This window comes from Anomalospiza imberbis, chromosome 15 (assembly GCF_031753505.1).
Source record: "Anomalospiza imberbis isolate Cuckoo-Finch-1a 21T00152 chromosome 15, ASM3175350v1, whole genome shotgun sequence".
NCBI lineage: Eukaryota > Metazoa > Chordata > Aves > Passeriformes > Viduidae > Anomalospiza > Anomalospiza imberbis.
In genome coordinates this window covers 6,772,166-6,783,138 of record NC_089695.1, presented here as the reverse complement: position 1 = coordinate 6,783,138, position 10,973 = coordinate 6,772,166, and the positions used below count along the sequence as shown (strand labels likewise).

The following is a 10,973-nucleotide window of genomic DNA, read 5'->3' as shown; positions in this document are numbered from 1 at the left end:
GGAGAGAGAAGGAAGACTTTTTGTAGTTCTGAGAGACGTGTTAAATCTTACCTAACTAGCATTATCCAAGAATAAGAATGTCTGGTCTTTATGCTTAGCATCACTTTCCCTACAAAAAAGTCCTTTTCTCATAGACCCTGGAGAGGTTTTAGCACATGCATTCACGCGTATGGTTTTGTTTGGTTTTTTCTATCAAAAAGAAAAAGTAGGCAGAAAACTTACTAGTATTTAATCTCTTAGCTTCTGATAACTTTCTAACTTGCTAACACTAAACTAATAAAGTCCTGCTAAAGTTTGGGCTATCTGAATACAGTTTTTTCTGGGACAGAGGACATAATAGTAGTTTTACATGTGTCACTGTCAACTCTATCCATTGCATAGAGACTGAAATAGCAAATTATGAAATGGATTGTCTTATGAAATCAGTCTTAAGAACTGGAATAGAAACCACAAGTACTACACTTTAGAATTGAGCTTTCTAATCTTTTACAAGTGTAACTGTCTAGAGGTACACATGATGTGCATTTATTGTAACACCAGGACAATGATGCAAACACAAAGCCCACCAAGAGTCAAAACAATTTGGTTTTATGCAAAAGATGATTTATATAAAGTTTTTACTCTCAGGGATTAAAAGTATTCAAGCGTAGTAATTAATCCTAACGCTGATTCATCAACATTTCAGTAAGAGGGTGTGCAAAGATTTATTTCTGCTCTTCCCCCATATTAGCTAGCAAAGTGTTTTTCCAAAAGGCAGTTTTACACAACTCCGGAAACAAATGAAAGAGCAATTTTGCTTGTGATTATACTGAATTTTTTTGCTGACTGTTAATGAATTTTAAATTGTCTTCACTAATTTTATTTTTCAATTATAGCACAATATGAATTTACTGGAGCTGATTAAAAATTGAGTCAACCATTTTTTTGTGAAAGGCCTAGTCCCAAATTCCTAAATAAGAATGGGCTTTTTTAAAGTGCAATTTTAACTTTAAAGTGAGAAAAAATAAATAGTCATTTTGTATAGTTTTAAATTTCAAGTAGTTCTTAGTATTTATTGAATGATATATGAATACAAGTAAAGGAGAATGTTCTTTCACTAAGAATCCTGATTATATAACATTTTGAATTTGGTTCTGGGGCTACATATTTCATTAACAAATTAGCATGGTACTGCCAACACAATCTTTCTTCAAGTATTAGTGGTTTTGAGCTGAGCTTCCAAGAAAAACAGAAAACATCCATATGGAGTTTATTTCAGGTTATGTATGCCTCCACTGAAACAGAGTGGTCACACAGAGAAAATCCTTATTACAGCAAGTACAAATCAACAGACTTGCAAGGTGTAGCTCTAGTGGGAGAAACCAAAGCACAATGAAGCAACCACTGTTGTCAAGTATTTTGAGATCGAGACAGATATATATCTATATATCTGATTATTTAGTTTTCTACTGACACTGATTTACAAACCGTGGAAGCAAGGAACAAGAAGAATGATAATCTGCAACTAGTCTACACTGTGGTACAAATATTAACATCACACTATGTGCATAGCCTAAGCAAAAAAAAAAAAAAAATTCATCGAAAGGGAAACTTGTATTTTAACTTCACTGAAAAGAGGCACTAGCAGTTACATAAAAAGACTTAATTTAGTAACCTACAGAAATAACTCGGAAATTCCTCACTGTGGGAAGCACTACATCCTCTTATTAGGCAACCTGTGCAAGGAAATAAAGGAGCAGGGTACCAAGGGTAAAGACAGCATGACAGATACCAAAACTCAGCCTTGAGATAAGCCCTGTGCTGACTCACAGCCCAGTCTGTGAGGCTGGGGACACTGCTTCCTATAACTGGTTCATCCACAGCAGTTTCCTCAAAACCTCTCAGGCACTCTGAAAAACTCTGCAAAACTCAGTGTCAAAATCTGTGCCATGGATTGGGTTCCATGTGACAACAACGAGGGTCATATTTCTGCCTTAATACCATAAAATGCCAGGGCAGAAAGTCACCTTAAGCAGGAATTACAAATGAACCAAGCAGTCTTTACCTCACAGGTTTGCCCCAGACAGTGAGAACTGTGCAGGGGTTATTCCCTTTTCAAAGCCCAAAGTTCATTCCAAATCACACTTCATACATGTCTCTTTCTATAATACACAGCTGTACCACTGGTGTCACAGTGAAGTGCTGCTGCACATATCTTTACACACTATTTTTTCTTCCCCGAGTCCAAATATTCAACTTTCAGCTACTGCTGTGCATTGTTTTTATACACAGCTTAATGAAGAATCTCTCATTGGGAGTCCATCACTCCTTTGAGACTGAGCTTTCTAAAGAAAATACCTTAGATATTTTTGAGGGACTTCTCTCAAGAGATATTAAGTAATTTATACTTGAAATATACAGACATTTCATACCGCTGCTTTCCTGCCCATGTAGAAGCCAGCCTTCAGAATATCAGATTTATGCCACCCCTTGGCAAACAGCTGACACTGGCATCAGGACAAGACACTTGTGCAAAAAAAACCTCCGGGGAAAACAGTATAACACTTTGAGTTTGAATAATAATTCTCTATATTATTTGTTCTGCTTCCAAGGGCCATATTCTGTTTACCTTCATTAAATAAATGTTACTATCCTTGAAAGCAGAGGAAATATATGCATGTATGTATATATAGGGAGTCGTGATCTATTTTGCCTGTGGGTGGTATGATATGAGGAGATGTAAAATCAAATTAGAATTTTATATGCATTTTATTTCAGTATCCACACGACTGAATGTTCAAGAAATTGTCATAAATCTCAGCATTTAAAATTTTGGATATCTAGTTATAGTTTCTGTTCATAATTCAGGGTTCCTTCTGTTCTGTGGAGGACACTTAACAGGCAGCCAATATGGTTTTTGTTTGCTTGACCACATAAATTGCAAGAGATAGGTGTTTTTGAGAGATTAGTTCTATTCATAATCACTACTCATATGCACTCTCATAAGTGGCATATAAACACATGGATAATCATCAGGATGCCTCCTGCTGTGGTGAGTTTTGTCTGTTCACATTGGATGGTGTCTTTATATCAGGTCAAATATGCTACCAACACTTTTACATTTATGAGCACTTTTTTTTTTTGTTTTTAATTCAGGCTTTTGGAGAAACTGACCATTCAAAATTTCTTAGAGCTGTCCCAAAACACTTCTTAAAAACATGTTGTTTAATTTATGTGGACTTCAGGGTGTCTGTCAGTAATTACATTTCTCTATCTGCATGTCTGATAAATTCTCCTGACTTCAATTTACAAATGGTCCATCTACAAAGGAGTTTCTACCGAAACCTCTGCCAGAAATCCAGAAATGTCTCTTTGGTGACTGTGGTACAGTGATATGGGAGTTAACTATCCAGCCAGGGCTGGTGTGTACATCTGTATCTGTATCTATAAACATACATATGTTCACACGTGCACACACACACTTATATATATATATATGTGTATACACACACACATTCATACATACACATGGATTTTGTAGACCACTGGCCAGCAGAGTGGAATTTGGAAATGGGAAAGAATCAATGTGAACATGAATCTCTGGATTCACCCCAGGTTTTTTATTACTCTTCTATTATTTAGAGTTTATTCGAGAAAGTTTCCAAAAACACCTATGGAATTATGCATCCATTGTATTCACTTGACATTCATTAGGGTTTAAGGGATTAAGTCCATCAAGCTCCATGGAAAAATCCCTCTGCCAGGATTCATACAAGGCTGCTCTTCTAAAGCAATCCCAGTGGAGAACTTAATAATGTCTTGGCCAAGGGGTAAATCTCTTCAAAGTTCCACAGCAGCTCATGCATACCAATGGGACTAAAGCATGATATAGGGTCTGGTTTTCAGTGAACACTAGAGACAGCTCCACAAATTTAAAAATATAATTAAATCATCTTTTCATATACTTTCGCATACTCTTTTTGTATAGTTAGCTAATGGAAAACAATCATGATAACAACTTGCACATTTATTAATTATACATTCCAGTGAAAAAATTTATTTTAATACTGTGCCAATTGAAACCCAGTTAGGATTTGAAATCTTAAGAGATATAATGATATACTGGAACAATCTTGATTACAGAGTTAATTAGAGAGCAAAGAGTTTATTTTTTAATAAAAATTAATAATTCATGCAACTTAATTGTTAGATAATGACAATTTTGTCTGCTATATTTACTTAAAATTATAAAACCTTCATGACTTATAGCTATGATTTCAAGTATTTATTTTACTTAAAATACATGTCAAAGGGTTGCTGTTAAAGTAGCTGTCAAAAATCTAATGCAAATGAAAATATTGCTCATCCAGAACAAAACACAAACGCAAACCTAATAAGTCTGAGTTGCCAAGGCTTCTATTTCTTGCTTTATCATGGAAAGACACAAAGAATTCTCTGGAGTTAATAGTCAGAATAAAAAAGGACCATAAGCAGTCAAGACAGGCCAGTACTCTCAATGAAGGTGAAGGCTCAAGACAGGAGCTCATGAGCTTGCTTCAGATTTAATTCTATATTTTCTTTTCTTCATGAACATGTGAATAAATGGGAAAACTATTTCTGTCAACTAAACATCCTATTTAAGCAGAAATGCAATTTGTGTAATACTGTTTGCACACACTCTCAGTTTTCTCACTACTATTTAGATGTGTTCAGTGCTCAAACCTGATAGAGGGAAAGGTTGTTTGTAATCTACAAAGCATATCAACTTGTGTGCCATTATTTTTCTGATTTTAAATTCCCAAGAAAATAAATTAATTTCTGAATTTAAGTTTATGACAAAGAGCACTCCCTTTCAGAACACCCTTTCCCCTTTTCTCCCTTATTTCACTTATACCAGTCACAGCAGTTGTTACCTGGGAAGAATTTTTGACATGGGCCTCTCTGTGCTCCGTAAGTGGAACTCCATATGACTTTAACACTGCCTGCTGAGTTTACAGTACATACCAAGACAAAAGCTGTGCACTGAAATTACCATGGAACATCACAGTCCCTCCTGAATGAGAATTAAATGGCAATAAGGCAGATATGCTGAGAATCAATACCCAGCAGCATCATAATCAGGATCATGGTGTCATGTTAGACATATTACATCCCATACTGTCTGAATATGATCAGCACTAGAAGCAATGCAGAATCTATCTACTGAGAAGGAGTTAATGGAATTTCCAATAGGAATCATAGAATAATTTGGGTGGGAAGGACCTTTGAAGGTCAACTAGTACAACTCCCCTGCAAAGAGGGGTTTTTAACCAGATCAGGTTGCTCAGAGCCATATCCAGCCTGACCTTCAGTGTTTCCAGGGATGGGGCATTCACCCCCTATATGGTCATCCCATTCCAGTGTTTTGCCATCTTCATTGTACAAAATTTTTTTCTTATATCAGTATCAAGTGATAGGACAACAGAAAAAGCACACAAATGGAAATGCAAAAAAATCTAGTTAAACATAAGGAAGGGTCTTACTGTAAAACTGATCAGATACCACAAACAACCACAGAATAGGCTGCCCAGAGAGGCTGTGGCTTCTCTGCCACTGGTGGTGTTCCCAACCCAGCTGGACATAGTCGTGGGCAACCTGCTTAGTTGATTCTGGTTTGAGCAGGGATTTCAACAAGATAATCTCCAGGGACCCCTGCCAAACTCATCCCTCTTGGATTCCATGGTCCTAAGTGTTTCTCTCATCTTTGTAACTCCAGCCAACATTTCGGTTCTCACCCTTCCTTGGAGCATAAATATTTAGGGACATAGTTCAGTTGAGGTTTATGTTGTACCTTCAAAATTAAAGAATTTGCCTTGCTGTTCATACCCTATATTTTCTAAGATGCTCAATGTCTTTGTTAACAAAGTCAAGCAATATTGCATTTGTCACACTGCCATGCACTAAGTAACTATTTTAAATTGGTGATGTTCACTGCAGAAAGTGCTAAGATGACTACTCTTTCTGGACTGGAACAGAAAAGGAAAGTACATATTTGCAAGATTAAAAAAACATTTTAATAGAGACCTGTTTATGACAAGACATAGTATAACTAATGATTAAATAAGCTTGCACATACGGTAAATGAAAATTATACACAAAATCAAGATTCATGCCTGTATCTGTAAAGATGAATTGAGCTCTGTCTAAGTTTAGGAATGTTTTTCATTTGCTTTGGAAAATGTCTACTTTGCTTTGAATGAATGATAACATAATGTAACTAAAAATAGCACTAAAAGCGGTGCTTTCTGAAAGACCAAGGAGGCAGGAACAAACTTAATGCAGCAGTCTGAAAACCATGACTAAAAGCTTCCTCTTCCCTCCCACCACTACCACTGAAATTCAGTTAGTACAAGGCGCAGTCTCACATCATGTAATACTGTTATGCATGAACAGTCTCTCCCTCTTGTTTGTTTCAATAAATAGTGAACATGCTTCTGAACAGAGCCCTTTGCTAGTGAGGTCAGAAGTCAAGGCAGCAAATAGAAGATTTATTACAATATTTTTTACATTGGGATCAGTAACTTCTTGCAGAGACTTGAATCACAAGTTTTCTCAAATTATATTTGGTTACCAGCTCTAGATTGTGAAAATGAAGAGAAAAACACTTATAAGCAAAAAATCCAACAGCTTGGACATGCTGTATGAAGGAAATGAGTCAAATGATGGCTCAACCTACCCAATGCTTGGGAAACCTATACATTAATTCAAGAAGTGTAGGGATGAAACAAGAGAAACTGAAGAGAAATACTTAAAAATGAGCATTTAATGACTAGCAGTACAGAACTGTAGTAAATTAGACATGTTACTGCAACAGAAAAGGCCACCATGTTCATGCATGACACTTGAGATCCCAGTTTGGGAAATTATCCTTGCTGAAAGTCTGGAAATGTGTTAGTGACCATTGCAGATGACTAAATCGTGAAAATGCAGTGGAAAGAACTTTTGTGAGCAAATACCTCAACTACCAAGGCACAATACAAGGTATAACTTACACTACCAAGAAAACTTTTAAAACCAGAGTGAATACAGTACAACATGTATTAATCTCTAAATTATGGTGCTAATAGGTTTTAGAGATGCACATGAACATCCAGAAGGAAGAAGAAAATCTGTGCAAAGACTGTTGTATACTTAATCAACAAGAATGGGAGAGAAACAGTTAGGATGAAAATGACCATGGTATGATAAGAGCTAATGAAACTTGGGAAAGGAAGTGGGCTGGATAGCAGAATAGGAACAGATAGACTTTAAGAAAAGAAAGTTTAATAGATTCAGCAAATCCTTTGGGAAAGCAAGCAGTGATTGGAAAAAAATTATAAAGAGTTGCAGTTCCACAAAAATTACCTATCCCAATAAAGAAGTTGAAAATAACTACATCAGAAGCTCATCACCAGTGTGAAGCCAAAGTAGGAAGTACAAAGAAAGTGGAAATAGGTTACACTAAAAATATAGGAGGAGATGTAAAAGAAAATTAGAAATATCAAAGCATAAGATGGAAAAAAGCCAGCAAAGGTTTCAAAGACAACAAGAAATCATTTCTGATGTTAGAGAGAGCATCAGATGTTAGAGAGAACATCTTGCAGTAAGAGAATTATGTGGCACTCTAGTACTGACTGTAGAAGGAATGCCAGGATGCCTCACATGCTGAATGGTATTATTGCTTTAAAATGTTAACTGCAAGCAGGTGGGGAGAACAATTAACACCAGAGAAAAGAGTCTGAAATAAAGAAAAACAGATTAAAACCAGATCCTCATACTGACTGATGAACTCACTAAACTAGCTGCAACAAATCAGACATATTAAAACTCATTTGGTATCTCTGAGGATCTGTCAAGCCAAAATGTAATTTGCAGTATCTGTCATTAAAGGGAATGTAGGAACCATAAACCACAGGTTTGGAAGTATACATGAATTACTAAATTTCCCTGCACCAACAAACTGGTCACAAATAACAAGGAAACTGAAAAACATGGTTATGCCCAAGAGCTGGTATGTCTCAGTCCAGGACATATCATGTCAAACTAATTTTCTCATTTTCTTCTCCAACAGGGCAACCAGTCATTTAAATGAGGAAGAAATATCGTGTATATCAATTTTTGTAAAGATTTTGACACACAATAGATATTCTATTAGGTGAACCAGGGAAGTACCATCATCAGAAAAGTAATGAACAATAGGTACAAAAATGTTTGGGATAACCAGGCTTATGGAATTATTAATATTGGTTTACTGTGAAATGGTAAAAGTTACTCACCAAAGCTGCAGAGGCTGATTCACAGGTGTGTTCTATTCAATATTTTCATTATTAACCTAAAGAAAGGAAGAAAGAGTACATTTATAAATGTGGGAGGTTCCCACCAAAATAAGAAATGCCCAATGTATATTGGGGGAGAGGTCTAAAATTCACGGTGGTCTTGGCAAACTGAAAAAAAAAATCTGATACTAAACTGGTAAAGATTAAAAGCAGACTTAAATTCCTTCCTAAGTGAAGCACGAAGCAGGAATGTCACACCATTACAAACATATAACAAAATTAATGTTATAAATATTTGTGCCCATTTAGTAAACACATATAACATAAAAACATACAAACCACAGTGCACATGCATACAACCATATATTCACCAAATAAATAACAAGAAAAATCCTTGTCACAATGGTTGTCTAGTCACATTGGGCAAGGCTTCAGCAAGTATTGCCTCTGTGAAACAAATGAAGCTGTCAACTGTGCTTTAGCAAAGACATGGACAAACTGAGGTAGATAATCAGAGATTTAGGAAGCATAACAAAAGAAAGAGCATAAGAGCAGGGGATGATTCAATTTGATAGTTACAGTAGATAAGTGAAAGATCAAAGGGCTTAAACTACACTAACACACCAGTTTGGAGACTGAGAAAAATCTCTGGTACTAAGGAAGAAACAGTAAAATTAATTGCCTGGGGTAGCCATGGCATAGTTATCACTGGAGGATTTTATAAACAATTATACAAACATTTGTCAGGAGGTACACAGCTGTAATTTATTCTGCCTTGAGGGTCTCCTTGATTTCTTTTTTCAAGATTCTGCCATCCAGAATAGTCATTAATTTAACAGATATGGTACTCACACAAAATAAAGGTGTCCTGGTACCAAGCTTCTGGTCCTACCTAGACAAGTAAATATTTAACAAGTGCTTTGACCCCTGACTTGAATGCTGATCATCACATCTGACACAGATGCTCCAGCTACTGAATTGCCATTGCACTGGAAATCCCAGGTGTTCTCTCATTTGCTTACATACAGGAAATTTCTGCATCTAAAAGACAACAGACTGATATGAGTTTTGTGCACATTGTTATAATTAATGAATTTTTCCACTGTTTAAACTATTTAGGCTGTGATTCTTTCCTGTTTGACTTTATGCAGTTTCCTGCATTCATTTGAATCTCTGGGGATAGGGCAAATGTTTCAGTTGGTATGTCCAGAGTTCATCAATTTTCTTGGACTTAGCACACTAACTTTGATATAGCTACACATAGGTGGGACAGATCCCCAAATTCAAAAACTGCTTACCTACATTACCTTGCAAAATTAGAAGCATCACAGTCTGACCTTTAAACTTTTTTGCTTCCATTTCAGCTCTCATCCAACAGAGATGATAGCTTGACATGTTAAAGTTATTTTATGCATATTCTGATTGTATTAACTATTTTTAGCTGTCTTTTTTAACTGAAGCATGTGAGTAAGCACATTTTGCCAAACTACAAAGTTCAGCAATGCTTTTAAAGGCATAAGCTCCTTTGAGGTTTAATACAGTCTTTTCCCAAGTAGTATGATTTCAATCCAAACTCCAAAATATCATCATTTCACTTTGTGTTCTCAAGGCAACAAAGCAGATAAAAAAATTAAAAAAAAAAAAAAACAAAAACAAAAACAAAAACAAACTAACCTCAAACCCCTCATTACTTCAAACAAGCCTCCTCTATTATTAATGTGATGTTAAATTTTGCCCTGATCACCTGATTCTGAGCATACCTAGCAATGACATTCCATCCTTTGGCTAAGAGCATATGGCTTTGGCTGGGAACAACTTAGAGGCTTCCATTATTTCAAGTTCTCTGGGAATGACAGCATTGTAATGTGATGTTTGCTGTGTGCAGGCCAGGCCTTGCTGTTGTGCAGAAATGGCAGGGCTGGATCCTGCAGATGAACTCCTGAGCCCAAGCGCTGCAATTCCCAGAGCAGGCTGCTCCTCTTCCCTGCTGCAAAGTGCATGCCATGATCAGGACCATTGAGCATATGGAGGCTGACAGAGGGAGGAGAATGAGATTGTTCCAAAGTGATGAGGAAAGGCAAATCCAGCACATAAAGTGACTGATGCTAATGAAACCACTAAAGTGTAATTCCTGCCTGGGCAGGGGGTTCAGTAAGGAATGATGAAGGGAACAACTCGTGGCAGTGCCAGATCAGTGGTAATTTGGGAAATCCAAATGTCAACCCACCAAAAATCCTATACTACAGAATGTTACTAGAGTAATTCTACATGAGAAAAATGATTAAGCAAATACAGAGAAAATTTCACTAATTTTTTAAAACTGATTTTTTTAAAGGAAAATTTAAAAATATTTGGAATATATTTTAATAAAAAATTATAAAAATTACCTTTGTTTTCTTATTTACAAATAAGAAAACAAAGGTAATTTTATCTTGAGGTTCTCTGTTTGGCAGTCTCAGTCAGAAAATTAATGGCAGTCTTGCAAGAGTGCTTCTGCAGTCCAATCAGTCCTGAGATAAACTTTTAACTATAACTAAGACATAGGACAATCTTCCTTGAAAATATTAAGCAAAATAAAATTCCCTTTTTCTGTAGAACTATAAACATTGTAAAGATATTACAGGATGATTTATTTTCATATTTCTTATCGTGATGACAACAATCATAGAAACTTGAGGTAGTTTTCAAAGTAACTCCTTA

General features: G+C 36.0%; 1 long non-coding RNA gene across 2 annotated transcripts; it reads right to left on the bottom strand.

The window, feature by feature from the left end:
* Window positions 1-3,985: 3,985 nt before the first annotated feature.
* LOC137482955 (uncharacterized) lies at window positions 3,986-9,350 on the bottom strand. Of its 2 annotated transcripts, none has more exons than XR_011004289.1 (3): window positions 9,126-9,350; window positions 8,274-8,329; window positions 3,986-4,561 (listed from the first exon to the last, which is right to left on the bottom strand). It is a non-coding gene; the product is annotated as an uncharacterized lncRNA (long non-coding RNA). The 2 variants fall into 2 exon arrangements; XR_011004288.1 differs by lacking the exon at window positions 9,126-9,350 and adding an exon at window positions 8,692-9,000.
* Between the last annotated feature and the right edge of the window lie 1,623 nt (window positions 9,351-10,973).